General features: G+C 52.2%; 2 long non-coding RNA genes across 2 annotated transcripts in view; both read left to right on the forward strand.

Annotated features, from left to right (window-relative positions):
• The window catches only part of LOC138843991 (uncharacterized), a 66,880-nt gene extending 42,040 nt beyond the window's left edge, over nt 1-24,840 (forward strand). The window contains exon 2 of the long non-coding RNA XR_011379285.1: nt 23,268-24,840. This is a non-coding gene — a long non-coding RNA (uncharacterized lncRNA). The remainder of the gene's footprint in view (nt 1-23,267) is intronic.
• LOC138843990 (uncharacterized) lies at nt 3,843-8,673 on the forward strand. Its single transcript, XR_011379284.1, has 2 exons — nt 3,843-4,463; nt 5,694-8,673. It is a non-coding gene; the product is annotated as an uncharacterized lncRNA (long non-coding RNA).
• Nucleotides 24,841-25,293: the final 453 nt, after the last annotated feature.

The following is a 25,293-nucleotide window of genomic DNA, read 5'->3' on the forward strand; positions in this document are numbered from 1 at the left end:
ACAGGTTATTACAGAAGCTGGAAGTTGGTGAGTTCTTTAGAAAAGGAAAGAAACAGAGCAGAGGAAGGAGGAGGAGAACGGTTGTGTTTGAGGTGTTGCTGTCAGAGCATCCAGAAAGCGGAGGAGGAGGCCTGGCCGAGGCAGAGGGAGCAATGGCTGAGGGGCGTGTGGAAGGTGCGAGGGTGGCCGGACGCTCAGTGTAGGCCTCGGTGGGGTGGCCGTCCCTGGCTGGCCCTGGGGCCCTGCTCCCTGGCTTGCTGGGCACTTGCTGCAGTCTCCAAGTCTGCTTTGTCCAGCCCAGGCCCCTCTCCTGAGTGTCAGGCCCACCCACCCACCATCTCTTCCCTCTCTGCTCTTCCCTCTGAAACCCCTCCCGCCTCAAGTCTCTGCTTCCTGTTCAGGCTGTGGCTTTGAAAGTCTCCATCCACATGGGCACCAGAGGCCCATTAACAGCCTGGGGTCCGCTAACAGGGCTTTGTAGTTTGGCGGGAAAGCCTGGGCAGGGGGTGGGGAGGGAGCCAGTTGGGCAGGGTGGTGGGTCACGAGCTGGCCGGGGACAGAGAACCCTGAGGACAGAGGGTGGGGTCCTTTCACTGCCTGGGGGCAGGACCATGGCCATCACGGTCAGTGTGTGCCAATGAGAGCTGTGTGCTGGCGCCCGCTTCGGCTGGCTCGGGTTGTGCTGTGCGTTCTGCACCAGGGTCATCGGAGTCCGCGTGAGCTCGGTGCCCAGGTAGGAGAGGAGCTCCCTCTCCTGTGGGAGGTCCTCGGGCAGAGGGGTGTGATCCCCGTTTCTCTGATCTTTGCTTTCCCTTAATTTCTGTGTCAAGAGGGTGAAGAAATAGCTTCACCTTTTGTGTCTCACTCTTCTAAGTGTGTTTTTTTAAACTAATAATAGGTACGAGGGAAATGAGTCTTCCTGATTATATTTGTACCGCATCACGCTTGTATGTGGGAAAGTCTTGTAAAAATCATTAATGTGAAACTAACTAGGCCAATGAGAGCTATTATTTTTTATTAGAAAATTAACTTCAAAATGAATGTTTAAACGCAAGCTTAACCTAGTTAAAAATGCAATTACATCCGATTCCTTGACACTTGAAAGCTCTTTTTATGTGTTTATCATTTATTCAATGAATACTTAGCGAAGGCTGCCAGGGCCAGACTGCAGGCCAGTGCTGGGGATGGAGGAGACGCGGGGTAAGGAGGGCTGCAGCAGAGAGCTGGGTTCGGGTGGGAAAGGCAGGCAGGAGCTAAGCACAGCCTGACAGCTGCCGGCGTCAGGTGCGGGGAAGGAAACAGACGGGTGTGAGTGAGCGGGGCGGAGAGAGGGAGAGCCCCCTGGGACGGCGATGTGAAGGAAGCTGTGTGAGAAGCAGCTGTAGTCCCGGAGCTGGGGCCTGACGGACACGTGCTGTTGCCACAGCACTGGGAAACCCACCCAGACAGGGAGCAGCCAGAGCAGGGGCCAGCAGCCAGGAGAGGCCAGAAAGGAGGCCATGCTGGCTTCAGGGAGGTGACCGGCAGTGAGAGGCATGGGACGGGCTGCGAGGGGCAGGGCTGTGAGGAACCAGAGTCTGAATCGGTGTGATGCGAGGACAAGGCTGGGTTCAGGCCGAGGAACAACCTGATGCTACCCTCTGCTTTTTTAAGATTATGCAGTAGTACACAGAACAACATTCACCGTGTCAGCCATTTCTTCTTTGAAACATTTATTTACTTACAGACAGAACCAGAGAGGGAAGGAGGGAGGGAGAGAGAGAAAAAGAGAGACCTTCCAGTCCCTGGTTCACTCCCCAGGACCAGGAGGAAGCCGGGAGCCAGGAACTTTCCCAGGTCTCCCACGCAGGTGCAGGGGCCCAAGCACTTGGGCATCTTCCACTGCTTTCCCAGGCCACAGCAGAGAGCTGGATGGGAAGTGGAGCAGCCGGGACTGGAACATGATAGGACGCCGGTGATGCGGGCGGAGGTGCTGTGCCGCAGCGCCCGCCCTTTAGCCTTGTGCGAACGTGCAGCTCAGTGGCTCTGACACGTTGTGCAGCCGTCACCACCAGCCCTCTCCGGCACATTTTCACCTGCCTCACCTGTAAACTGTCCCCACGAAGCTCTGACTCCCCGTGCCTGCACCCCGGGAGCTCTGCTTCCCGTCTGTGACTGCGTACTCCGTGTCTCGTGTAAGCGGGAACACAGAACGCTGGCTTTCTGGCTTATTTCACTTGGCTTCAGATTTTGAACTTTCACCTGTGTTGTGACTTTGGTCAGAATCGCCTTTATTTTAGAGCTAAATAATACCCTGTGTTTGCTGGATGTTGCTGACCCACTCACCTGTTGACGGTCGCTGTTTGCTGTTTTTGGAGGATGATTTCTTGGCATGTTTTGCAGGACGCACAGTGTGAGCACGGTTGTTGAGCGGGGTGTATCCACAGTAGTTTGGTGAGGAAGACAGGTTTGCTTTCCTCTCATGTGGAGGGACAGTCTGGGGCCAGGGTGAGACGGCTCCATGGTCACCAGGAGCCTCCGGGTTTCTTCATCATCTGCAGCGCAGGGCATTCCCACTCTTGGTGTCAGGACCGTGGGGTAACTGCAGAAGCTCCCACAACCATCTGTGTCCCCACAGGCAGCAGGAAGAGGGACGCGAAGCAAAACGGAGCCCTGCCCCTGGGGTCATTGCTTCTGGCTTCGGAGCTGTGCACCTGCCCGTAAGGAGGGAGGGGCGGGATCCTGAGTGTCAGAAGCAGCCGGTGTGTCCCAGGGTCTTGGAGTTCTGGCTGCTGGTGAGAGTTGAGTGTCAGGCCTTGTGTTGTCTGGAGGGGACCATGTGTGGAAGTTGTCTTGGGTTCATCTGACTTTCGAGTCGGTCCATCAGCTGTCTCCCTGGCCTATCAGTTATTTTTGGAATCTGCTTTTAAATGATGTAACTCAGAGGGCTATGTTGTGTTCAGCAAGAAAAAAAAATTGTTGTTGTGTAGCTGCGGTTGGTTTTCCTTGCATCCCTTTTCTTGTCTTGTTGTGGAACATAGAAACCCAAAGGGGGCACTCAGGTCAGTTCTAGAATTTCAGGAGTGAGCGGAGGGTAAAACAAACGACAGAGGAAAGGAACGGCAGCGTGCCCAGTCTGATGAGCTTGCCTCTTGTTAAAAATAAATAGAATATGAAATTTTTCATGTCTTCTCTACCCATTTGAGAAACAGCATCATTTTAAAGTCTCTTTCTCGTTATGTTGGGGCATGATTTACTGTGGTACAATCTGGAAGTCTTGAATGTGGAAACCCATTGAATCTCTACATTTCACAGTTTCAGCCTGCACCTGTGTAACCACAGTCATTTTTGTCCTCACCTCGGTCCTCTCAGCCGTAACCCAAGCAGGAGCTCAGCGTGGACCAGGGTTGCTGGATGGGGACCAGTAGGAAACTGTGGCTGGTTCCAAAAAAATGGTCTTCCTCCTCTCAAAAATCAAGCCGTGTCATTTTGGCAAATAGTTTGGACAGTGTTTCAAAAGTGAAACCTGGGGCCGGCGCTTTGGCATAGCAGGTAAAGCTACAGCCTGCAGTGCCAGCATCCCATATGGGTGCCAATTTGAGTCCTGGCTGCTCCACTTCTGATCCAGCTCTCTGCTAATGGCCTGGGAAAACAGTGGAAAGATGGTCCAAGTTTGTGAGCCCCTGTACTCATGTGGGAGACCCGGAAGAAGCTCCTGGCTCCTGGCTTAGGACCAGCTCAACTCCAGCTGTTGAAGCCATCTGAGGAGTGAATCAGCAGATGGAAGACCTCTCTCTCTCTCTCTCTCTCTCTCTCTCTATGCCTCTGCCTTGTGGTAACTCTGCCTTTCGAATAAATAAATCTTTTTTTTTTTTTAAAGTGAAACCTGAAGCTGCCATATGGCCTGTGATTCTCCTTGGTGTCTGCGCATCCCGGAGACGTGAGAATGTGTGTCCATGAGCGTTCACACAAGCTCTGCGCCTCATTATCCCCACGCTGGACACACCGTGATGAGCACTTAGCCCACGTGGCGTGTCCACACAGTGGCATTCCTTTCCGCTCTGACAGGAGCTGCTGGCACCTGCTGTGTCGCCGGCACACTTCCCGAAGGCTGTGCTAAGTGTGGGAAACGTCCTCGGGGTCCACTTGAGGTGGCCTCGGGCTCTGCAGGGGTGGTGCCAGCAACACTTTATTACTCATCTTGCAAGCTGGAGTTCCTGATGAGCAGGCAGGAGCAGGCACAGCAAGTAGTTTATACCGTAGCATGCAGGATGCTCACTGGCCATGTACGGTGGGTGTGCACTCTCCTCTGACAGCCTGGCCTAAGTTACAAAGTTACCTTCCTCCCTTCTCTGTCTTTGAATGTCCTCTTGTGAGTTGGCTGCTTCCTGACATCCAGTTTGCCCCGTGAGCTTTGCTGCACCTGCGGGTCAGCCAGCAGTCATTATCCTTCTGGTGTTGAGATGGACCAGAGGCCTCCTTAGGTGAGTGAAAGAAGCCAGACACAGCGGCGCATGACCCTGGAGCCCATTTACATGACGTGGCCGCACAAGGCTGCGCTGATCTTCTTGCATGACCTTGACATTGATTTTCAGGGTTCCAAGTCTGCTTCCTCTTGCTTACAAAGTTCCTGAGCCTGGGTGTTTGTGAAGAAAATAGGCTGGTTTAGACCAGCGCCGCGGCTCACTAGGCTAATCCTCCGCCTTGTGGCGCCGGCACACCGGGTTCTAGTCCCGGTTGGGGCGCCGGATTCTGTCCCGGTTGCCCCTCTTCCAGGCCAGCTCTCTGCTGTGGCCCGGGAGTGCAGTGGAGGATGGCCCAAGTGCTTGGGCCCTGCACCCACATGGGAGACCAGGAGAAACACCTGGCTCCTGGCTCCTGCCATCGGATCAGCGCAGCGCGCCGGCCGCGGCGGCCATTGGAGGGTGAACCAACGGCAAAAGGAAGACCTTTCTCTCTGTCTCTCTCTCTCACTGTCCACTCTGCCTGTTAAAAAAAAAAAAGAAGAAAGAAAATAAGCTGGTTTAGCTCACCGGTAGTGGAGGCAGAAGTGCGAGACAGGAGGCCCTATCAGTTTGGCCTCAGGTGAGCGTCCCTTTGGCTTCCTCCAGTAATGGTGCACGGCATGGAGCTGGGACACACACATGAGTCACAGGGCGAGACCGATGTCAGAGGTGCTCAGGGGTCAGCCTTGCTTTCCCACAACAACCTGGCTCTTGCAGGCACTGACCACCCTCCCAAGGGCGCTGCTCTGGCTCTGCCCACCACGTCTCAGCGTGGCCATGTGTGGTGGAGCGTGGCCATGTGCGGTGGACTGAGCTGCCTAAGCCCAGCCTGTGGGGGACAAACCACACCACAGCACTGCCCTGTCCAGGCTGGCGACTTTGCCAAAGTTGCAAAAGTCCTCTTACAAAGTGGTGCTTTGGGAAGAACCCAAGAATGAAGGCTAGCCCTGTGGTGCTGTTTCCTGGGGGCGTCTCTGCAGTCTAGTCACCCTCCCGTCTCTGTCCTCTGCACGTGGGCACGGCTGTGTCATGAGGGCTAAGTCAGGCAGCACACACAAGCGTGGGGCATAGGCTGACCCTGCTCTGCCTTGTTCCCCTGGAGCACACCCGTCGGCCCCAGCCTGCACCGAGTGGGCGTTTCTTCTCTTCACACAGCTGTTTCATTTCAAGATGAAGACCGAAAACCATGGTGTGTGTTGGTTTTTGCAGGAACAAAGCCATATCACCATCTACATCTGCATCACGAACAACACTGGTGGAGGCAGGACGGGCTGCGGTTAGGAGAGCACGCACAGTCCGGGTGCCTGGGTTTGCTGCTGGCTGGCCCTCACTGGATCAGTGGCCGTGGGCACTCACTTGGCTTCCTTTAGCCTTGTTGTCATTCATAAGTTGGGGATCGTGATGACACCGTTGTCTTCGGTGGAGAGGAAATGACAGACTGTGTGAAAAGCATGACACAGTGTGTGCGTGCTAACTACTACCAGCCAGTACAAGTCCTAGGGATCTGTGTACCAGGCCACCCCCACTCCTGGTCAGCAAGCAGGCGCTGTGCACTTCAGTTCTGAGTTGTACGTGACGTTGATGAACCATCAAGCTCTCTTTCCAGTGAATGGAAGCTGCTCTTGCTGTGGCTTTAACGCAAGGCAGAGCCGGGTATGGTCTGACTCCCGTCTCCCGAGTATTGAAGGGAAAGGACAAGACTTGAATTCGGCAGTGTTCCTTTTTTTTTCCGTTTTTTCATTCTGCAGTTCTTTTTATTTAAACAGCTGTGGACACTAATACTAGATTAATGGTGATGAACAACTGAAAAGTTAGAAGGAAAACACCATTATTATATTATAAAATACAGCAAAGTTAAAGAGTAAGGATACAGACACCCTTGCTTCCATATAGACTGGACAGACCACTACTATGTGAGCCAATGAAGCCTCCTCCCACCCCCACAAAAAAAAAAAAAGAAGGAAGGAGGAAGAGGAGGAAAGATGAGGATGTGCAGAGGGGTGCGTGGAAGGCAGTGCCCCCAAAGTGGAGTGTGGACGGAAACACCTCTCCTTGTATAAAGTAAAACCTAACTTTCATGAATTGTAATTTTTGTACAAGTTCAAGTTCAAGTTCTGCATGGGACAGAAGATTGAATTCACGTGATGCTCTCCTGGTGACTTGGACCTTTGTCTTCACCATCACCACCTCTCCACTTTTGCGGCCCCTTCTCTGGATCTCTGGGGTCTTCAGGATGCCTCTGGGGAGCATGGCAGTCGTGGCAGCTGCTCCTGTCTGGTGGCAGGCTGCCTGCTCACACCTGGACTGGGCTGGACTGTGGCTTTCATCACTGTAAGAATGGGCCGGAAGCCGCAGCAGGCAAATGCAGGGGCCTCAGATGCCTGGCCTTTGTCTCCAGGACGCTGTCCTGAAACCAGCAGATACAAAGAACTCCAGATTGCGAGACCAGAGAGGAAGGAGGCCCAGGCCTTCCTGGGCAGCCCCGCCTGGCTCTCCCACCTGCTGAGCACAGCCTACAGAACCGTGAGAAAGGACAAGCCCTGGTCGGAACCACCAAGTGTTGGGGAGGGTGTCCCACGTGTGTAAGGGACAAGCAGCCCCTGAGCACCTCAGCCGGCCCAGGTAAGCCCTGGACCACTGCCCCTCAGGCTGTCTCACTCACAATGAACCTTTGCTGGCTTTGCGAGCAGACTCCGCGTTCGTTCATGCTGATGTGTTAGAACCGGCTGATGTTGCACCTTGCTCTGACCCCAAGCATAGCTTCCATACAGGGGGCGCTGGAGGCTCCAGGGCAGGCAGAATGCTGAGAGGAGCTGACTCCCTGAGCTGGATGTAGGCCTGGAGGTAGAGGAACAAAGGAAGGGGTCTCCCAGCTCTAACCATGCCGTCTGTTCCTGGCCCACAGCAGGGTCTCTCAGAGTTTCAGGCCTTATTTAAATGCCCACAGGGAGGCTGAGAGTCTGACTCACCGGGCCCTGGGGGGACAGGAGTGGCCAGTTTGTGTTTTTGTTGTGCTTCTTAGTGATTCTGGAATTCATACACACACATGCACACGTATGCACACACGCACACATGCAGATTCCACCTCAGGGCAGGCGTTTGGTGCAGAGTGAAGTTGCTGTTCCAGCCGCCTGCTTCCCCTGTCAGAGTGCCCTGGATGGAATCCCAGGACTTCTGTTTCTTACCCAGCTTCCTGCCACTGTGCACCCTGGGAGACAGCAGATCATGGTTCAAGTACTTGCATCCCTGCCCTCACACGGGAGACATAGATGGAGTTCCCACCTCTGGCTGTTCGGGCATTTTGGGAGTGAACCAGTGGATGAAAGATTGGTTTGTCTGTTTTTGTCTCTTTCTTGCTGTATTTCAAATATAATTAAAATAAAGAAATTAAGATGTAGACTCCAGCTCAGCTGAGGATGGTGCTGGTGCCCATGGGTATAGCCTGCTGTGGCCTCCACATAGTCCTGTGTAGCTTTTTTTTTTAAAGGATTTATTTTATTTATTTGAAAGGCAGAGTTAGAGAGAGAGGAGAGAGGGGAGAAAGGGGAGAGAGAGAGAGAGAGAGAGAGAGAGAGAGAGAGAGAGAGTGTTGTCTTCCACCCACTGGCTCACTCTCCAAATGGCAGCAATGGCAGGAGCTGAGCTGAGCTATTCCAAGGCCAAGTGCCAGGAGCTTCTTCCCAGTCTTCCGTGTAGGTACAGGGGCCCAAGGACTTGGGCCACCCTCCACTGCCTTCCCAGACACATTAGCTGGGACTTGGATAGGAAGTGGAGCTGCCGGGAATAGACCTGGTGCCCATATGGGTTGTCAGCGCCACAAGCCCGGGCTGTAATCCACTGGGCCATTGCACACACACACACACACACACACACCCCTTTAGCTCTGTAATGTGGGCTGTCTGCTGTCCTTGGTGGTGAGGAGGAGCTTACATCTTCCCACGAGAGGCTGCAGCTGCTCTCCCTACCAGCCTTGCCTTGCAGAAGCTTCGGCCTCCTGGCACTGCTGTGGAGGGGGCCGTGGGCACTTGTGGCGCACAGCAAGGATGCCCATGCCTGCCCACGTGGAGGAGAAGCCATCCCACCCGTGAAGGCCCTCGTGGCAGCCAGCGTTGATGGCTGGCTTACTCATCCACTAGGTCCCAAATCTGGAGCTTACCGCCTTTTGTTGTAAAATTTAAATCCCAGCAATTAAAAAAAATCTTTGATTGTTTCTGTTTTCTTTTAATTAATTAATTTATTTTTTGAGAGGCAGAATTACAGAGAGAGAGAGAGAGAGAGAGAGAGAGAGAGAGAGAATCTTCCATCCACTGGTTCACACACCAAATGGCCGCAATGGCCAGAGCTGGCCAATCCAAGCCAGGAGCCTGGAGCTTCTTCCAGGTTTCCCACATGGGTGCAGGGGCCCAATCACTTGCTACCACTGCTTTCCCAGGCCATTAGCAAGGAGTGGAAGTGGAGCAGCCAGGACAGGAACCGGCATCCATGTGGGATACTGGCACTGTAGGTGGAGGCTTAGCCTACTATGATACAGGGCCGGCCCCAAAGCCACGTGGCACAGAATCCCCAGGGACAAGGATGTGTGCCCTGAGATGTTTCTCTCTGATTCTTGTTTCCCAGTGTCTAGTTTCCTTCTCTGGGACCAAATTTTTTTTCTTTTTAGTCTTAAAGTTAACAAGAAGCCATGTTGGCTGCGTTAACCAGTGGTTTTAGCGCACCCTGCTGCACACTCCAATGTCAGGAGTGCCCACGTCTGCTCGAGACACCCCCAGCTCTCCGCCTTACACTCACTGGCAACCACTCACCACTGTCCATCTCTGGCTATCCACTGTGGACAGCTCACATGCAGGCAGTCACCTGGCGTGTGAGCTTTTGTGTCTGGCTTCTTTCTTCAAAAAAGTACAGTGGCTCCCAGGTCCATCGCAGCAAGGGGGGTTGGAAGTGAAGCCAGAACTCAGACCCGGGCACTCCTCAGTGCTGAATCCCCTCCTCCTCCATGTGTTTGTTTGTTTGTTTATTTTTTAAAGATTGTACTTATTTGACAGAGTTATAGACAGTGAGAGGGAGAGACAGAGAGAAAAGTCTTCCATCTGTTGGTTCACTCCCCAAATGGCCACAATGACCAGAGCTGCGCCGATCTAAAGCCAGGAGCCAGGTTCTTCTTCCTGGTCTCCCACGTGGGTGCAGGGGCCCAAGCACTTGGCCATCTTCTGCTTTCCCAGGCCATAGCAGAGAGCTTGGTTGGAAGAGGGGCAGCCGGGACTAGAACTGGTGTCCATATGGGATGCCAGTGCCACAGGCAGAGGATTAACCTGCTGCGCCATGGAGCCGGCCCCCTCCACGTAGTTTTGATTTGCCTTTCTCTAAAGACCAACAGTGCTGAGTGTCTTCTCATGTGCTTATTGACCATTTGTAAATATTCTTTGGAGAAAAAAATCAATTCATTTCTTTCCCTATTTTTTGAATTGGCTTATTTCTATTTATTGTTATGAGTTTTTTTTAAAGATTTATTTATTTATTTGAAAGGCAAAGTTACAGAGAGGCAGAGGCGGGGGTGGGGGTGGGGAGTGTCTTCTTTCTGCTGGTTCACTCCCCAGATGGCTGCAACTGACGGAGCTGCGCCGATCCGAAGCCAGGAGCCAGGAGCTTCTTCCCAGTCTTCCACGTGGGTGCAGGGCCCAAGGACTTGGACCATCTTCTGCTGCTTTGCCAAGCCATAGCAGAGAGCTGGATTGGAAGTGGAGCAGCTGGGACTCCAACTGGTGCCCATATGGGATGCCGGCATTGCAGGCAGTGGTTTTACCCACTATGCCAAGGTGCTGGCCCCTTAGTTATGAGTTCTTTATAGAGCCTAGGTCCTAAACCATAACAAACACAATTGGCAGGTTTTTCCCCATTCTGTAGGTTGCCTTTTCACTTTAGAACAGTATCCTTTCATGTAAATTTTGATGAAATCCAGTTTTATCTATGTTATTGTTTGTTGTGTTTTTGGTGTCATATTTAAGAGGCCATTACCTAGTAAGGCCAGGCAGTTTTAAATGTCTGTTTTCTCCTAACTATAAATTTAGTTTACAACTATAGTGGTTTTATAGCAGTCTTCGTTCTTACGTTTAGGTCTTTGATCTACTTTGAGTGAATTTTTCTATGAGAAGTGAGGTGGAGGTCAGTATTCTGTATTTGCTGTGGTTTTTGTTTTGCACATGGATATGCAGTTGTCCCAGCACCATTTGTTGAAAAGTCAATTATTGGCTGGTGCCGTGACTCACTTGGCTAATCCTCCGCCTGTGGCGCCGGCACCCTGGGTTCTAGTCCTGGTTGGGGCGCCGGATTCTGTCCCGGTTGCTCCTCTTCCAGGCCAGCTCTCTGCTGTGGCCCGGGAGTGCAGTAGAGGATGGCCCAAGTGCTTGGGCCCTTCACTTGTATGGGAGACCAGGAGGAAGCACCTGGCTCCTGCTTTCAGATCAGCGCGGCGCACAGCTGCAGCGCGCTGGCCACGGTGACCAGTGGGGGGTGAACCAACGGTAAAGGAAGACCTTTCTCTCTGTCTTTCTCTCTCACTGTCTAACTCTGCCTGTCAAAAAAAAAAAAAAAAAAAAAAAGTCAGATATTTTCCTCCACTGGATTATCTTGTCACCTTTGTCAGGGATCAGTAGATCGTAGATATATCAATTCATTTCTGGGTTCTCAGTTCTATTTAATTATTCTACATGACACTCCTTGTGGTAGTCACATACTGTGTTGATTATCATCGTTTTCCAGTATGTTTTGAAATCAGTCAGCATTAAAACTCCAACTTTATTATTTTTCAAGATTTTTGTTTGTTTGCTTTCATTTTTGTGTTTTGCTACTTTGGATTCTTTGTTTTTCCATATGAATTTTAGGAGCAGTTAGTTTGACAAATTGGGAAAAAAGGCAATAGGAATTTTGGTGGAAAATTCATTGGATCTAAAAATTAGTTTGGGAAATATTCTCATCTTTTTTTTTTTTTTATTTGACAGAGTTAGACAGTGAGAGAGAGAGACAGAGAGAAAGGTCTTCCTTCCATTGGTTCACCCCCCAAATGGCCGCTATGGCTGGCGCTGTGCTGATCCGAAGCCAGGAGCCAGGTGCTTCCTCCTGGTCTCCCATGTGGGTGCAGGGCCCAAGCACTTGGGCCATCCTCCACTGCCCTCCCGGCCCAGGGCAGAGAGCTGGACTGGAAGAGGAGCAACCGGGACTAGAACCCGGCACCCATATGGGATGCCGGTGCCGCAGGCGGAGGATTAACCTAGTGAGCCATGGCGCCAGCCCCCAATATTGCCATCTTTTAAAAAAAAGTTTGTTTTATTTGAAAGACAGAGATAGAGAGAGACAGAGACAGAGAGAGAGAGAAAGAGAACCTTCCATCCACTGGTTCACTCCCCAGATGGCCCCAGTGGCCAGAGTTGGACCAGTCCGAAGCCAGGAACCAGGAGTTTCTTCCCTGTCTGCCATATGCGTGCAGGGCCCCCAGCCCTCGGGCCATTTTCTGCTGCTTCTCCAGGCACTTAGCAGGAAGCTGGATTGGAAGTGGAGCAGTGGGACTTGAACCGGTGCCCGTGTGGGATGCTGGTGTCCCAGGCAGTGGCTTAGCCTGCTGCACCACAGCCCTGGCCTGCTTTGTTTTCTGCATGTTTTCATTTTTCCTGCTAGTTGTCCTGGTTAGCACTTCCAGCACGGTGTCGAGCAGAAGTGGTCTGCGTGGGCATGGTCCTCACCCCCTTTCTGAATGTGCGAGGACCTTCTCTTTCACTACTTCGGCACGGCGTTGGCTGCAGGTTTGTTCACAGATGCTACCTAGAGCATCGTGAGTGTTCTTCTAAAGATAATAAAATATTAGTCAAGCATAAGTATTAGACTGTATTCCCCGTTCTGCAATTTGCATTTTTCGTCTCCCAATACATCCTGAAGACCTTCTGGATCAGTACTTGGTTGGTTTTCATGCTATGGATGCAGCATTACTTGTTCAGTCAGTCTGTTGCGTGAATTCACTTTCAGCAAAGGCTTCCCTGACCCTACTGTTTACTTGGCTCCTGCTGGTGTGTGGGGCGCAGTACAAATGAATCCAGAGAACGGGGCTCGGCGTTCTTTCCCTGTGTTTCCCCACTTCAACCAAAACACCGTGAGCACCATTTCTGCCATCTGCAAGTTTCCTGGCACGGTGCTGAGAGCGCGGTGCGAGGAAGTCCACTTTAGATTCAGGGCCGTTCGTGTCTTGTCGCCTTTGTCTATGATGTGTGCATTTGCTGTCTTTGCTGAAGAGAACGTCAGAGTTGAGTGGCGGATTTCCTGATATTTTACCCTAAAGAATAAGGACATTCTCATCCCTAACCACGCTATCATTATTGCACATAAGTTAAAGTTTTTTCCTAAATATCATCACTTATCTGGTCCATTTCCAAATTCCTCTTTGTGACCCAGAATATATTTTTAAGCTACTTCTTTTTTAAAACTAGGATACAATCAAAGTGCACACACTGATTTTTGGTTGGTACTCTCTTAAGTCTCTTTTACCTACGACAGATGCCTTTTCTTTAAAAAAAAAAATGGGGCTGGAGTTTGGTGCTGCAGTTGAGACACTCCTTGAAACACCAGCATCCACTTCAGAGTGTCTGGGTGCGAGTCCTGACTCTGAGTCCAGTTTCTAGCTATCGTGTACCTGGGGACACAGGGGAGGCCCAGGTGGAATTCTGGGCCCCGGGCTTTAGCCAGGGGTTCCCTGGATTGTTGCAGGCATTTGGGGCAGTAAAACAGTGAATGGAAACTCTCACTGTCTTTCTACCTTTCAAATAAAGTGATAAGTAAAAACTTAAAACCCCCACCAACACCAGTTTTTTAAAGATAGGCTGAGGCCGGCGCCGCGGCTCACTAGGCTAATCCTCCGCCTTGCGGCGCCGGCACACCGGGTTCTAGTCCCGGTCGGGGCGCCGGATTCTGTCCCGGTTGCCCCTCTTCCAGGCCAGCCCTCTGCTGTGGCCCGGGAGTGCAGTGGAGGATGGCCCAAGTGCTTGGGCCCTGCACCCCATGGGAGACCAGGAGAAGTACCTGGCTCCTGGCTCCTGCCATCGGATCAGCGCGGTGCGCCGGCCGCAGCGCGCCGGCCGCGGCGGCCATTGGAGGGTGAACCAACGGCAAAGGAAGACCTTTCTCTCTGTCTCTCTCTCACTGTCCACTCTGCCTGTCAAAAAAAAAAAAAAAAAGGCTGAGCTGGTTGTCTATTACAGTTTCCCAATTTTCAATCCATCTGATTGTTTCGGCTTGCTGTTGTGATACGCAGGTTTTTTGTCCCTAGTGTCTTCTCGAACCTGGAGGTTGGTCCTAAGATGTGGTTGGAACCAGGCTAAATATCTGGGGGAATGTTGAGTAACTGATGCCACCTGCTATTGTAGTCCGTCACACGTGTGATGTGACATCGAGTTCTACCCCTCGTGGTGTAAGATGTGTCCTTTGCTTAATTCAGAAGTCTCCTTCCCCCCTAGAAGCTGTGCAGTGTGAAACGGCCGCTCCTTTACCCGTGGAGGGTGGCAAAGCCTGGAGGCGGGGCGGGCAGAGGAGCCACTGCCTCCTTTGCCGCCTTGTACACAAGGAATCTTCACACCGTCCATGAACAATGCACATTAGGAAAAAAAAACACCAAAACTTAGATTTCAGATTTTTTATACCAAAATAAACTTCATTTCATTCCATTTTCCATGAACTTTTTGAAGTATCCTTAAGTCTCTCAACTCTGTCCAGTGTTTCTGGCGTCTTTTAGGGCTGTACACAAATTTGGAAGCCAGGGGACAGTTGCCCATGTGGCCTCCTGTCTCCTGAAGTGGAGGGGACTGATCAGCTGTCACCGTGGGCTTGCGGAAGGGGCATTGCGTGTGCGAGAGAACCCGGGCCAAGGCCTTGGGCACCAGAGGTGCCCTTTGCAGTCCCTGCCTCTTTGGCAGTTTATGATTCTGCAATTTCTCTCCATTCCACTTAGCAAAAAAGAAAAAAGTCGCGTGTATTAGAGGCACATGATGGTACCTTTCATTTCTTTAAAAAAAGAAAATGAAACTCTGAGTGAGGAATGCCGGCTCACTGGGAATTCTCAGCCTCAGGACGCTGGCTGGGGCACCTTTGCTGTGTTAATAAGCAGTCCTTTTACTGCACATGACTCAGGAAAATTGTGGGGTAGCTAAGTGACTTTTTCTCAGTGCCACAGGTTAAACTGCATCCCCCCGAAATTCTGTGCTTGAAATCTGAGCCCCAGGGTCCCAGAGCATGACCTCATTTGGAAGTGGGGTCATTCCATTTTTTTAAAAAAGATTTATTTTATTTATTTGAAAGGCAGAGTTACAGAGAGAGGTAGAGACAGAGAGAGCCAGGTCTTGTATCCACTGGTTCACTCTCCAGTTGGCCGCAACAGCCGGAGCTGAGCCGATCTGAAGCCAGGAGCCAGGAGCTTCTTCCGGGTCTCTCACAAGGGTGCAGGGGCCCCAAGGACTTGGGCCATCTTCTACTGCTTTCCCAGGCCACTGCAGAGAGCTGGATCACAAGTGGAGCAGCCGGGACTAGAGCCGGTGCCCATATGGGATTCCGGCACTATAGGCCAGGGCTTTAACCTGCTACGCCACAGTGCCAGGGCCCCCACATGTGATTAATCAGTGTTAGATGAGGCCAGTCCCCTTGGTGGGCCTCACCCGACTTGAATAAGGTCCTAATTTGCAACAGCAGTTTGGCCAGGGAGATACACATATCGGGAGAGCAGCATGTGATGAAAGGGGCAGAGGTGAGGTCCACACGTCAGGGAACACCAAAGAGTTCCAGGAAGCCTCTGGAAGATTCCAGAAGGGCTGGAACAGGTGCTCCCTCAACAACCCTCTGGGAGAGAACACACCCTGCTGACACCCTGCCCGTGAACTTGCAGCCTCCAGAACTGTGGGACGATGAATTTCTGGTGTTTAAGCCACCTGATTTACCACAGTTGGCCACAGCAGCCAGGGCAAATGGAAACACGGGCATCTCCGCCTGGTAGCCGTGTCCTGAGCAGGTACCGTAGCCCGTGCCAAGAGCAAAGGATCACAGGCCTGCACACGTGGCTAGAAGGTCTGTCTTCACCCCAGATTTACCTTGGAACTTAATCCCCTGATGCAACAGTCGCCTTGGGGAGGCGGCTCAGTCTCAGGGACTCCACCCACGTGGGCGAGGTGTGTGTGCTTACGGCTCCCGGGAGCCGGGTGAGCCCTTCCTGCCCCTGCAGCTCCGCAGCCGCAGGTGCCGCCCCGAAGGCAGTGCGCGAGCCCGAGGCTTGACCTTGGACTTCTAACCACCAGCACTGTAAGGAATAAACTTCTGTGCTTTTTAAAATGACCCGGCTTCAGGTATTTAATTGGAGCGCAGGAAGGGGCTAAGACGCCCAAGGGGAAAGTCTGCGTTTTCTGCTAATCCAGTCTCAGCCCAGACACGTTTTCTGGAGCATCCGTGGGGTGTCCCGCTGCTCTTGGGTCTCTCGTCCGAGCTTGGGCATGTGTCTCCTCTGGCACGTGTCTGGGAATGCTCACTGAACCTTCGACAGAGATGACTGCTTCTCCAGCTGGACTTGAGTCTTGATTGTTTCAGAAACCGGGTGGCTACCTCTTAACGCACAGAAATCAAAATCCTACTTTGGCGTAAGAAAAAAATAATCTCAGTCGTTGCTCACATGTCCAAGGCTAGAACCAGCAGACCACCGGCAGCTGATGCGGAAGAGGGTTCTGAGGCGGGGGCGTAAGACAAAGACTCACTCTCCAAATGCCCAGTCGCTTCTGGGTTCTGCTGCGGCCTCAGCGTGTGTAGCTCTCCTACCGGTTACACTGCACTGCAGAAAGCCTGCCGGGGTCAAGTGTGTTTGTGCAAACTGTGGCAGCTGCGCCAAGAGTCTCCTCCCCCGTGCCTGCCTGTCTCGTCCACTCACAAAAGGCGGTCAGCCTGGCTTCGGTCACTCTGACCAGTGGGAGCTCCCTGAAGGTTTCAAGCCAACCACCTTCCGACGCTGACATGCCGGCATGGCCCTTGGCAGTGGTTTTAACAACAGTCGGTCCTGCAAACCTATCCATGAGTCTGGATTTCATTGACAGACTTCCTTTCTAGTTCCCAATTAAGTGCTAGGGTTAGGAGAGTCCTAGAAAGAGGGCTGTAGATCTGAGTAGGAAGGGGACGAGGATGGGTTTTGATCGTTATTAATTAGAGTGGAAGTTCACGCATACCTGCCTACAGAGAAGCTCACTGCACCAACATCCGGGCTTAAAACTGTTGTGTTTTGCAGAAGGACCCCTGCTTTGGCTTGGTGGGAGCACCCTCTGGTCTGGGCCCAGCGTGAACCGGCCACACGCTTGCCCTCCCCTCCCCTCCCCACCCCTCGCCCCGCCCCTGGGCTGCCACGCTGCATACACGCGCAGTGCACTAGGCAGTAAAGCCACCCTGCCCTGCTCGCCCAGGCCCGCACGCCGTGGACTGTGCAGCGTGCACACGTTCCTCCAGGGAGACTTCGCCAGGGCTGTGCACTGTGGTCCGGCCCTACGCCCTCCCAGAGCATCCCCATCGGCTAGCTGCTGCACTCTGTTCCAGCAGGTGCTTGTAATTCCTTGTCCTGTGCGAATGGCGCCTCCTGCCTGGCCCTGGCGCCCCGTGTAGTGAGGACGGGGCTGCCCAAGGGGCTGGGAAGGCCCTGAAGCCCCAGCCTCGGGTGGGAGAGGGCTAGAGAAGAGCAAACCATGCCCAGCTGCACAGCCCCCTTTGTTTTCTGCACAGACCTGTCATTCAGTCTTTCCTCCATTGTACTGGAAAAAGCAAAGAGCAAAAGCAGACAGACACAGAGAGAGCTTCCATCTGCTGGTTCATTTCCCCAAATGCCTGCCACGGCCAGGGATGGGCCAGGCCTGGAGGAGCCGGGAGGAACCCAGAACTCAGGCTAGATCGTCCATGTGGGTGGTGGGGAGCCAAGGACTTGGGCCATCATCCACTGCCTCCCAGGGTGTGCAGTATCAGGAAGCAGGATGGGAGGCAGAGCCAGGACTCAAACTCGGGTGCTACAATATGGAATGTGGGTGTCCCCAGTGGCATCCGAGCCAGCACACCAAATGCCTGCCCTCTGTCCATCGCACGCTCCGTTTTTAGTGGTGGAGAATTACGTAACCGGCAGGGTCTCAGTTAATACTTATTTAATATTTTATGAGTATATCAGTACTGTATACGTGGAAGTATCAAAATCAGTGAAATCGAAAAAGTTCGTTCTGCTTTGTGGAAAACAAACCCTTCTGCTGTAGTACATTTTTCCATTAAAAAAAAAAAACACGTTATTTTCAGAGTCCTGCCAACAACACTCCAAATGTAAGTGCTAGATTTGCAAATAGGCTTATAGTCATATTTAGAGAATATGCATATTCAGAGACTTATTATTCAGGAAATATTTGGTTATCTTCAGACTAAGTAAAACCGCTAGAAATAAGAGGGTAAAATATGAGTAAGTGGGGAAAGTTAGGGAGCCTGAACAGTGGCCAGGACAAGAATAGCATGGAGAGGAAGGGGTGAGGAGAACTGGGTGATTTTCTGTTTGGGTTTTCTGTCGCCACCACTACCTGAGGTTCAGTTCAACCCCACGCGGTTTCACAGTAACAGTGCTAGGCTCACAGAGGCTCGGAAAGTGTGCTGTCCCCAGGGTCCTGCTGGTGGCCAGAAGGGGCATGGCACAGCACGGGGGCTTGTGCCGACCTCTGCCAGTTATGAAGCCACTTGTAGTGGAGGGGTTGGGCTTCAGGTCCGGGGGTGGGCTCGCATTGGTTACCCGTGTCACAGGGCCCCACCCCCTGCCAGTGGTTGGTTCAGAGCAAGGTCTAAGCCATACACAGCCTTCCCCAGGCCACAGTGGTTGGTGCAGTGATGGTTGTGGGAACCACCTCATTGGTTCAAGCAAGTTTTCTGAGGATTCTAAGGAAGGTTTCCCGGATCCCGAAACAAGACAGGCTGTGGGGTGTTCTGGAAGCCCCTGCTGGGGATGGAGAAGAGGGTCTGCACCTGTGCAGCGTCAGGGCAAAAGCTGTCAACACGAATCTGTTGTCACAGAACTCACAGAGAAATAGATGCGGAGCCTGGATCAAGCCTTCCTGAAGCTGCCCATCTGTTTAGCTTTTAGTTCTGTGAGTCAGGAGATCTTTTTATTATTCTTTATTATTATGATTTCAGGCAGTTCGAGTTGGCATTTCTTGTCCCAGTGAGACAGGAATTAAGCATACCATGAGAATATGATACATGACATAAGGAATTTACTGAAAGGGGTGAGTGTGTGGTGCAGTGGTTAGACCACCACGTGGGATGCCCACACTCAGTGTCTGGGGTACCTGGTTCAAGTCCTGACTCCTCTGCTTCCTGCTAACACGCTCCCTGGAAGGCAGCAGATGGTGGCTGAAGCACTTGGCTCCCCGCCTCCAACATGGAAGACCTGGACTGTGTTCCTGGCTCTTGGCTTCAGCCTGGTCTATGCCTGGCTGTTATAGGCATTTGGAGAGTGAACCAGCACATGAAAGATCTCTGTCTCTTTCTCTCTCTGCCTTTCAGATCAAAAGTGAGAACTTCTTAAAATGCTAAAAACAAAGGTTACACTAAAAACCAGAGCAGATTGAAGCAGGGGTGGGATCCCATTACTCGTTCTCGGGGAGTGCAAATAGTAAAACTGCTATCAATAGGAGATTGTGCTGTGCTTATAAGAACCAACTGAAACCCAAGAGAACAAACAGCGAAGATCGGGAAGAGAAACCCAAGTTAGAAATGAATCAGAGTTCAAGAGCTGCCAGAGCTCTCACAGGTTGGGGAGGAAAACCCCAGGTTTCCTCCCCGAGGGTGAGGCTTCCTGCTCAGAGTCAGAAGGCGAGGACCCCAGGTGCTTGCACTCCCAGCCGGGTTATTCCTGCTGCGTGGCGCGGCCTCCTCTCTCCAGACATGGAGTGAAACAGGAGAATGGTATTTTGAAATGTCAGCAAAGGAAGAAGAGTGAGGAAAATACTGCATTTTTATTTAACAGGGATTTGGGAAGCTCATAATAGAAATTTTGGATATTTTGTTTTTAAATAAGACAGTGGCCTTTACCGAAAGGTTGAGCATATGCTGCCGTGTGGAGCCACCTGGGGTAGCAGTGTTGCTAAGCGCCCACCACAGCAGGGCAGGGCCGGCTCCCCAACGCTGTGGGGTCCTGTGACCCACCCCACCCCAGCTGTCAATCAGCAGGCTCCACGCATTCTTTTACAACATCAAGCCGTTCCTGGTGCCTGGCTGTTAAGACACCCATGTCCTGCTCCCGAGTCCCTCGATTCAAGTCCCAGCTCCTGCTCTGGATTCCAGCTTCCTGCGAGGCAGCAGTGGGTGGCTCAAGTCCCTGCCACCCACATGGGAGACAGATGGAGTTCCTAGCTCCCTGCTTGGGCCTGGCCCAGCCTTTGCCACTGCAGGCACCCGTGGAGTGAAGCCGTAGATGGGTGCTCCCTGTCTCTTCTCACGCACGAGGAGTGTGTTCATCCCGGTCTGCACCGACACTGGCACGAAGGGAGGCTTTAGTGTTCTGGTTTCACAGGCTGAGCGAAGCAGGAGCCTCCGGCGGAACCACACTGCACGAAGCTGCCGTGGAGCCAGACTCCCTGGCTGGCCGACCTGGGCTGTGTTCACGGGTGCTGTTCCGATTGCGCTGCGATCTCACACGCCTTGTGTAATCTCAGAGCCTCCACGTCCTCCTTCCTTAAATAACAACCGAGCTGCCACCTGCGGCCTTGCTGTGAAGATCAAAGGGGCACGGCTGGGGCAGCCGGGAGCTGCTCCGGGCCCCTCCTGTGTAAGCAGCGGCTCAGTGGACTCCCGTGTCCCCGGAGGAGAGGCAGAGACTCAGAGTGGAAAGGGCCCCACCGCCAGCTCCACAGGCTCAGGCGCCGGCTGAGGAAGCTGCCGGTGAGCCCTGGGCTCCACCTTCTCCTTAAACCATGGCCCACGTGGCCCAGAGCACTGTGTGGCCTGCCGAGGGGGGCTGCCAGGAACTGCCCACTTCCAAGACAGTTCTCAGCTCTGCTTTGCTTTTCTTGTCTAAGGGAGAAAAGCTCTAAGGACAGCAGGGAGTTTAACAAAGGAGACTGGGCCGTTCCTCGTGGCCGTGCCCTGATTCTGCAGCCTCAGGACCACGTGCGTGAGGACCTGCACCTGCCACGCTCCCGCCACGGCCTCCGGGGTTACCCTGGGAACCAGGGGGCCTCTATGTCTGGAGGGACTTGGAGCGCACTCGGTCTGCCCCTCCCCCTTCTTCCTGGACTCTGATGTGTTTGCAGCTTCCAGAGGGATTTGGAGCACTTTATAGAAATCAGTGCTGTGCCCAACAATACCGTACAGTGGGGTCCGAGGAAAGAAGACCGCGTGCACGGCACTGAGGTGATCTGGCTGATCTTCCAGCAGTTCACGGAAACACCTGCTATGAGAAAGCTATCCATAGACTTCGACATCTTTTCCCCCAAAATAAATGCGTTTTCATTCCACGTTCAGGAAGTTTTCAAAGCCCCCTCGCAGATCCAGTAGTGGCAACTTGGTGTGCTCCTTGGCCTGGTCCGTGACCTGGGCTGGGCCGGGCTGGAGGGCAGGGGTGCAAGCCAGCCTGGGCTTGCGGCCAGCGCCGTGCACCCTCGGGCAGCCACGTAGGAAAGCACCCGGAACTCCATTCGCTTTCCAAACACCGCTGGGCCTGGGGTGGCCGTTGCTGCCTTCCCCAGTGAGGCCCTGACTTCACCCACTCAACCATCCCGGCTAAAGGACTGGTACGAGGAGAGTCCTTAGACCACTTATGTTTAATGCAGTTTATTTGAACAAAACAAAACTTTTCCAGTATGGCAGGCTCTGAAAATTCCAGCCAACGGCTTGATCACACACAGAAAATGAGGGGATTTGCCATATCCCAGTAAGTCAACCAGGTTATAGCTTAACCAGCTAACTGTTTATTGCCCGATCCGTTAAAAGGTTACAGCTAAGGCTCTGTCCTGTCTTTGAGCTCTGCTGGTCTGGGCTGTGGGGCCCAGTGTAGCTGCCCAGCCTACACTCACGGCCACTGCGCTGGCTAATTCCCTGCCTTGGGCCACCCCGTCTCTGCGTGGCTGCAGCTGCTGTCCGTGTCGTTTGTGGGTACCTGGAAGCTTCCTCCCAGAGCACCTTGGCAGGTGGTCCACAGGGCTCACAGATCAGTTCTGTTCTCGAGCAAAGCAGCTCGTGGGAAGGGAAGCCAGGTAGCTGAGACGGAGAAAGGGGCCCAAATGGCGGTGACACCGAGTTGTCCCGGAAGTGCTATACCGATGGGAGCCGCTGCGTGCCTCCCCGGGGGGCCTCCCTCACGCGGGCAGCCTCAGTCCTGGCTGAGAGAAACTGCCAAGTGGCCGGGCCAGGGGTGTGTGGGGTGAAGAGAACCGCCCTGGCGGCGGTGGGGAGGCTGTGGGGCCGGCGGGGCTGCTGGTGGTGTGTTGCCTGTGATCAGTGCTTGGTGGTAATTAGCTCCCTTCCCATCTGCTTCCTAATAATGTCGCAGAAATCAGAACCTTCATCCAACCTCTACAGATTGTTTTAAATTATTTGGTCTATCTAACAACTGGTGAGAAATTACCAGAAGGTTTCCGAGAGAATGCTGTAATTCATTTACCCAGACTCGAGCGTTTAAATTAGATGAGCATATCATCACTTTTATTTTAGTCACAGTTTTCTTCTCTTGTTTTGATCGGCTGTTTGACTTTTTGCCTTGCCAACCCAGATTCAACTGTCTCCAAAGATGTCTTTAGCTATCATTTTAAAAAATCAGCTCTCTTTTCTTTGGATAATTCTGCAATGTGGAGAATTAAGCAACATTGTCTAGCCGTGCTGTCGACACGTGTGCATTCTTCAGAGAGCTGAATCATTTCCCCGTGGCTCATTGGGGTTTGTCGCAAGGTCCCACGAACAGGTGCTCTTTGGAGAATGGCGATCATCCCATCTGTAGTTCTTTCCTCTTCTTTGCCATATAGAATGTGGGGCACGTGCAGGGAGAAGAACCTACTAAGAGTCTGTACGTCTTGATACGCACGTCTCCAGGCCAAAGACAAGAGACCGTGAATCAAATGATCGCTGTTCTCGTGCGCTTTCTGTTGCTGGACGAAATACCTGAGGCTGGACTCTTTGCAAGGAAAAGGGGTTTGGCTTGTTTTTTCCTCGTAGTTTGAAGTCCAAGAGCATGGTGCTGGCATCTGCTTGGCTGTTTATCTAAGGCTCTGTGCATGGTGGAAAAACAGAGGGAAAAAGCCATGTGTGGAAGAAGCAAGTGTCCAGGAGAAAGAGAGGGAGGGAAGGAGGGAGGGAGGGAAGAGAAGGAGGGAGGGAGGGAAAGAAAGAGGGAAGGAGGGAAAGAAAGAGAGAGAGGGAGAGAGAAGGAGGGAGGGAGGGAGGGGGAGAGAGGGGGAGAGAGAGAGAGAGAGAGAGAGAGGAGGGGCTGGGTTGCTTTGTAACTATCCACTCTGTGAGAACTAACCCACTCTCCAGGGAACCGCATTAGCTTCTGCGCGAGGGTGGGGCCCCATGACCTAATCACCACAGCTCAACGCCCTCACCAAGCCTCAGCACACATTTTGGTGGGTGACAAACCACACCCAAACTGCAGCACTAACAGAATATTCTGCATGAATTAGAATTGTTTTCCTGTCCATCTGTTCTCAGATGAGAAATAGCAGTTGTTACGAAAGCAGAATAACCAAAGAGTGGTTCTTTCTCATTTTGGAATAGGTCGTACTCTTTCGTGTGTCTTCATCTGAAGATGTCAGGTACCCGTGGAAATCTCGAAGTCTCTCGGTGGAAGGTGGAGAGGGACGATGAAGAACCAAGAGGTGAAGTCCTGGAGTCATTTTGCTGCACCCCAAATCAGGATCTCGGAGTACAAATTCAAGGATCAGAAGCCCGATTTGCCACCAAAGCACGTCGGTAGAGACTTCTAGGTTTCGAACCCCAAGCTGTATTTATTTGGAATATGGATGTGCAGGCTGACTTGATGAAATGTTCCTCTGTCGGTCCTGTTTTCCTTCCACTGCATCAGATCTAGTGTAGGCTCAGAATTGGTTTTAGCTGTCTCACCCTCCCCATGCTTTCATCTACAAAAATGGGGATTGTAATACAGCCGTGTGCCACCAGCCGTGGGGACACGTTCTGGGAAATGCGTGTTTAGGTGATTTCTTGATTGTGCGACCATCATCCAGTGCCGTTCCAGACACCTGATGGCACAGCCTACTACACACACAGGAACAGCGTCAGCAGCCTGTAGAGCATGTTACTGTACTGAGTACTGAAGGCAGTTTAGCACAGTGGCAGGTGTTTGTGTACCAAAATAGGGCGAAACCTAGGAAAGGCATAGACAGAATGCTAGGTGGTAGGGACATCAGGGCGGCAGTAACCTCGTGGGACCGCCGTGGTGCGTGCTGTCCACTGCTGACCAGAATGTCACGTGGCACACGCTCGTCCTGAGACGCACGGTACAGAGTTGCTTTGAGGAGACGTGAAGGCCTTCCTGGCTGCCCTGCACTTCCGTAGTTAAGTGTTCAGTGGATGCTAACCGCCGTTATCATTCTGATCAGCACATAAAGGAAAGAAAGAGACAGTGTCAGAGCCCCTGACTCAGGGCAGGTTTCCAGAATGCAAAGGAGTTTTCTTTGAAAAAGAGAAAGCAAGACTCGTCTGCAAAGCTTAGAGCCGAAATCCCGCCCAGCTCCTCTCTATCGCTTCGTACCTGTCTACTGCATACCTGCCTATTACCACCTATCTATCACTGTCTGTCTTCCATCTTATTATCTGTGGCCTTCTCCATTATCCAGGAATACACTTTTTACCCAGCCACTGACCCACTGACCCATGGCCAGTCCACCAGGATGGCACAGAGAAACGGAAATTTCAAAATGCAGTCCAGCAACCGCTGAAGAAATTGTCTGGATTTGCTGACCCTTTCAGGAATGAATGGGCAACCTGTGTTCTGCTTTTATAGCACCATTCGTGGGCCCTACAAACTTGTCAGCTTAAAAATTACCCTGTCATAGATTTTGAGTTCCACCTACGGCTGCCTGGGCAGAGCTGCGTCAAAGGATTCCACAGGCCATACAGAGCTGTCAGCGTCCCCCAGGCTGGACGTTCCTCACCTGAGCTACTAAATAAACAACGATTTCATGTGGCTCGACCTGATTAACCCTGAACTCAGTTACATCCATGCTGAGAATTCCAAGTCAAAGCAGACAATATCTTTTTTTCTCACCCACTTTCAAAACGTGCAGCAAACATATAGCAAAAAATAAAAAGAATAGGAAATCATGATTCACCAGGGTTGTTGGTAGTTTAGAAAATGTAATTAATTCAATACAATTGCGGTGTGCTTCCTTTTCTATTTTCAAAAGCCATTTTAGGTATAGGAAACGGTGTTTTCCAACTGTAAAATATAAGTAAATATCAAAAGGTATAATTTTTAAATCGTAGTTATTCCTAGCAGGAAAGCATGCTATTTTTTTTTTTTTTTTGACAGGCACAGTGGACAGTGAGAGAGAGAGAGACAGAGAGAAAGGTCTTCCTTTTGCCGTTGGTTCACCCTCCAATGGCTGCCCTGGCCTGCGTGCTGCGGCCAGCGCACTGCGCTGATCCGATAGCAGGAGCCAGGTACTTCTCCTGGTCTCCCATGGGGTGCAGGGCCCAAGCACTTGGGCCATCCTCCACTGCACTCCCTGGCCACAGCAGAGAGCTGGCCTGGAAGAGGGGCAACCGGGACAGAATCCGGCGC

Source organism: Oryctolagus cuniculus, chromosome 10 (genome assembly GCF_964237555.1).
Source record: "Oryctolagus cuniculus chromosome 10, mOryCun1.1, whole genome shotgun sequence".
In the NCBI taxonomy this organism is placed as follows: domain Eukaryota; kingdom Metazoa; phylum Chordata; class Mammalia; order Lagomorpha; family Leporidae; genus Oryctolagus; species Oryctolagus cuniculus.